General features: G+C 53.1%; 1 non-coding gene across 1 annotated transcript in view; it reads left to right on the top strand.

Annotated features, from left to right (window-relative positions):
• Positions 1–3844: 3844 nt before the first annotated feature.
• Positions 3845–5000, top strand: part of LOC124589774 — a 1910-nt gene continuing 754 nt past the window's right edge. Inside the window, exon 1 of the ribosomal RNA XR_006976249.1 lies at positions 3845–5000. This exon is cut by the window's right edge and continues 754 nt beyond it. This is a non-coding gene — a ribosomal RNA (small subunit ribosomal RNA).

Raw genomic sequence — 5000 nt, 5'->3', positions numbered from 1 at the left:
AGACACTCTTATCACGCACTACTCTCTGCCTGTAACAGGCACACAGACAATATGTAAGCACCAGCATGGAACAACACCCAGTGCATCCTCTCTGCCACATTAGACAATCCACACTATCATAACCAGACCGGGAGGTCCACTCGGAAAACAGAATATCCCACCCTTCCGACAACCACCATTGCTCAGCTAAGCCACCAACACCCACACATGTCCCAGACAGGGGTGCACCCAACATCACAATACTGCCTCCTGTCACACCACACAAACAATGGCAGGAATGAAAGACACAGGTCTGCCACAAGCATGGAATCAGAGCGCCGCCTGTTATGAGCCAAAGGTGCACCCTGACGTGGCAAATCAGATGATGCCGCAGTCATTTACTTACGATAATCACAATCAACAAACCGGGCCCCCCCCCCCCCAAGTGCCTTAACCTAACCCGTATTGTACCTTAACCTAACCCGTATTGTACCTTAACCTAACCCGTATTGTACCTTAACCTAACCCGTATTGTACCTTAACCTAACCCGTATTGTACCTTAACCTAACCCATATTGTACCTTAACCTAACCCATATTGTACCTTAACCTAACCCATATTGTACCTTAACCTAACCCATATTGTACCTTAACCTAACCCATATTGTACCTTAACCTAACCCATATTGTACCTTAACCTAACCCATATTGTACCTTAACCTAACCCATATTGTACCTTAACCTAACCCATATTGTACCTTAACCTAACCCATATTGTACCTTAACCTAACCCATATTGCGCCTTAACCTAACCCATGTTGCGCCTTAACCTAACCCATGTTGCGCCTTAACCTAACCCATGTTGCGCCTTAACCTAACCCATGTTGCGCCTTAACCTAACCCATGTTGCGCCTTAACCTAACCCATGTTGCGCCTTAACCTAACCCATGTTGCGCCTTAACCTAACCCATGTTGCGCCTTAACCTAACCCATGTTGCGCCTTAACCTAACCCATGTTGCGCCTTAACCTAACCCATGTTGCGCCTTAACCTAACCTATGTTGCGCCTTAACCTAACCTATGTTGCGCCTTAACCTAACCTATGTTGCGCCTTAACCTAACCTATGTTGCGCCTTAACCTAACCTATGTTGCGCCTTAACCTAACCTATGTTGCGCCTTAACCTAACCTATGTTGCGCCGTAACCTAACCTATGTTGCGCCGTAACCTAACCTATGTTGCGCCATAACCTAACCTATGTTGCGCCTTAACCTAACCTATGTTGCGCCTTAACCTAACCTATGTTGCGCCTTAACCTAACCTATGTTGCGCCGTAACCTAACCTATGTTGCGCCTTAACCTAACCTATGTTGCGCCTTAACCTAACCTATGTTGCGCCTTAACCTAACCTATGTTGCGCCTTAACCTAACCTATGTTGCGCCTTAACCTAACCTATGTTGCGCCTTAACCTAACCTATGTTGCGCCTTAACCTAACCTATGTTGCGCCTTAACCTAACCTATGTTGCGCCTTAACCTAACCTATGTTGCGCCGTAACCTAACCTATGTTGCGCCTTAACCTAACCTATGTTGCGCCGTAACCTAACCTATGTTGCGCCTTAACCTAACCTATGTTGCGCCTTAACCTAACCTATGTTGCGCCTTAACCTAACCTATGTTGCGCCTTAACCTAACCTATGTTGCGCCTTAACCTAACCTATGTTGCGCCTTAACCCAACACACGTTGGGCCTTAACCCAACACACGTTGGGCCTTAACCCAACACACGTTGGGCCTTAACCCAACACACGTTGGGCCTTAACCCAACACACGTTGGGCCTTAACCCAACACACGTTGGGCCTTAACCCAACACACGTTGGGCCTTAACCCAACACACGTTGGGCCTTAACCCAACACACGTTGGGCCTTAACCCAACACACGTTGGGCCTTAACCCAACACACGTTGGGCCTTAACCCAACACACGTTGGGCCTTAACCCAACACACGTTGGGCCTTAACCCAACACACGTTGGGCCTTAACCCAACACACGTTGGGCCTTAACCCAACACACGTTGGGCCTTAACCCAACACACGTTGGGCCTTAACCCAACACACGTTGGGCCTTAACCCAACACACGTTGGGCCTTAACCCAACACACGTTGGGCCTTAACCTGCTCTGTAATTGTCATACGACGCGTTAAATTAGTGTAGTGTTGCCTAACTGCAACCCCCGCAATATAGTTTGCTACTCGCACTGCCCGGTCCCCAGAGTATCGCTTCATGTTAAACACCTTGCAGCTATACACTGTAATGCGGATGGCGGCAGGACGTACATGCTCAATGCCCTTCGCAGTTGTTCATTGGCATTCGCATGGCGAAGCACAGCCTACGTTGTGGTACGGCTTGTGGCAACTGTCCGCTGATGTTGTACGTCCAAATCACACACTGTACCGCACATTGGTCCTCATGTACTGAATGATACATCGTGGTACATGTGTGACCGTACCACGACTGCGCCAACAACGGCGAACCATACGGTCCAAATATTGTGCACTCAGCTACGTGTCGTCTCCCTATAAGAGCTGGATTGCAGTATGGTATGCCGTGGATGGCGATCAGCATGAGCCGTCTGTTGATGTAGTGGCGCGTGTTGTCAGACGTAGTCGTCTCTTCTCACACACCGTGATAGCATGGTGCACTGCGTTCCACATCTGCGACATGCGACAGAGGCCGGTTGACAGTCGTTCGCGCAATGGACATCGCATACGTACGGGGGCCACCTTCCACGTGTTCGCGAAGCGTGCACATGTTGTTGCGTGTATGTGGGCAGACATAGTGTGTCGTGACACCTGACACAGGCATGCAACAATCGTTGAATTTGCAAATGGCGATGGACGTCTACGTTTGCTGGTGACGTTACGCAAATGAAGAACTGGTAAACCGTTGTGGTGCGGTTGTTCTCGCTAGAGGTGAATCAGTGATGGCGACGATCGGTTGAGCTACCAACCGGTTGTTTCAGCGATACCCACCATGCCCACGAACGTGAATGGCATGTGGGTGTGAAGCGATACGCGGCGGTGGCTGGGTGGGACCGTCCCCGGCCGGTGAGGGGGGGCCTTCCGGCGTGCTGGCCGCGCGGTGCGTGGGCGCACGCGCTACAGCCGGCTGGTGGGGGCGGCCAGTGGCAGGCGCGCCGGCCGACGGAGGCGGCAGGCGGCGCAGCTGCGCGCCGGCGCACCCTGCACGCGGCGCCGTGCGGCCAAAGTAGGTCCTCGCGGGCCCGGTGCGAAGCGCGGTGGACATCTGCAGTGTGCTGGTCCGATTGAGGACTGTGTGCGCTGAGGATGCGCCGCCGCCCGGCGCTCGGCGCCGCGACGCCGTCTGCTGCTCGGTCGCCTCTGCGGTTCTCGCAGGTGGATTGTATCGCAGCTGTGCGGACGTGTTGGCGCGTGCGCTGTGCTGGGAGAGTTCGCTTCGGCACCCAAGTGGGGCTTTTGTCCTTCTGTGGCGCTGGCGTTGGAGCTGCCGGCCACCGTAGGTGGCGCGTGTTGTCTCCCGCCGGCAATGCCACGACAGCACGCTCCCGGGCCTCTGTCGGCAGCGGCAAGCTCAGTTGGGAGCACGGGTGGTCGCACCTAAAGCGTCTACTCGCCAAACTCCGGGCGATTGCGCCTCTCTCGAACCCGACCAAGTACTTAGGACGGCGCTGCGCGCCGCCGGGACCTGAGAGGGTTTCGAGGTGTATTGTGCAGGGGAGCTCAGCCTCCTCCTGTTTGCAGAATAATTGAGCGGACGCTTGCGTGTTCGCGCGGGCCCCCGGGACACACTCCCGGGCGGCCGGCTGCTCAGCTCTAGTTGACGCAGCTCCCTGGTTGATCCTGCCAGTAGTCATATGCTTGTCTCAAAGATTAAGCCATGCATGTCTCAGTACAAGCCGCATTAAGGTGAAACCGCGAATGGCTCATTAAATCAGTTATGGTTCCTTAGATCGTACCCACGTTACTTGGATAACTGTGGTAATTCTAGAGCTAATACATGCAAACAGAGTCCCGACCAGAGATGGAAGGGACGCTTTTATTAGATCAAAACCAATCGGTCGGCTCGTCCGGTCCGTTTGCCTTGGTGACTCTGAATAACTTTGGGCTGATCGCACGGTCCTCGTACCGGCGACGCATCTTTCAAATGTCTGCCTTATCAACTGTCGATGGTAGGTTCTGCGCCTACCATGGTTGTAACGGGTAACGGGGAATCAGGGTTCGATTCCGGAGAGGGAGCCTGAGAAACGGCTACCACATCCAAGGAAGGCAGCAGGCGCGCAAATTACCCACTCCCGGCACGGGGAGGTAGTGACGAAAAATAACGATACGGGACTCATCCGAGGCCCCGTAATCGGAATGAGTACACTTTAAATCCTTTAACGAGTATCTATTGGAGGGCAAGTCTGGTGCCAGCAGCCGCGGTAATTCCAGCTCCAATAGCGTATATTAAAGTTGTTGCGGTTAAAAAGCTCGTAGTTGGATTTGTGTCCCACGCTGTTGGTTCACCGCCCGTCGGTGTTTAACTGGCATGTATCGTGGGACGTCCTGCCGGTGGGGCGAGCTGAAGGCGTGCGACGCGCCTCGTGCGTGCTCGTGCGTCCCGAGGCGGACCCCGTTGCAATCCTACCAGGGTGCTCTTGAGTGAGTGTCTCGGTGGGCCGGCACGTTTACTTTGAACAAATTAGAGTGCTTAAAGCAGGCAAGCCCGCCTGAATACTGTGTGCATGGAATAATGGAATAGGACCTCGGTTCTATTTTGTTGGTTTTCGGAACCCGAGGTAATGATTAATAGGGACAGGCGGGGGCATTCGTATTGCGACGTTAGAGGTGAAATTCTTGGATCGTCGCAAGACGAACAGAAGCGAAAGCATTTGCCAAGTATGTTTTCATTAATCAAGAACGAAAGTTAGAGGTTCGAAGGCGATCAGATACCGCCCTAGTTCTAACCATAAACGATGCCAGCCAGCGATCCGCCGCAGTTCC

This window comes from Schistocerca americana, unplaced genomic scaffold (assembly GCF_021461395.2).
Source record: "Schistocerca americana isolate TAMUIC-IGC-003095 unplaced genomic scaffold, iqSchAmer2.1 HiC_scaffold_727, whole genome shotgun sequence".
Classification (NCBI taxonomy): Eukaryota; Metazoa; Arthropoda; class Insecta; order Orthoptera; family Acrididae; genus Schistocerca; species Schistocerca americana.
This window is presented reverse-complemented; position numbering and strand designations above follow the sequence as displayed.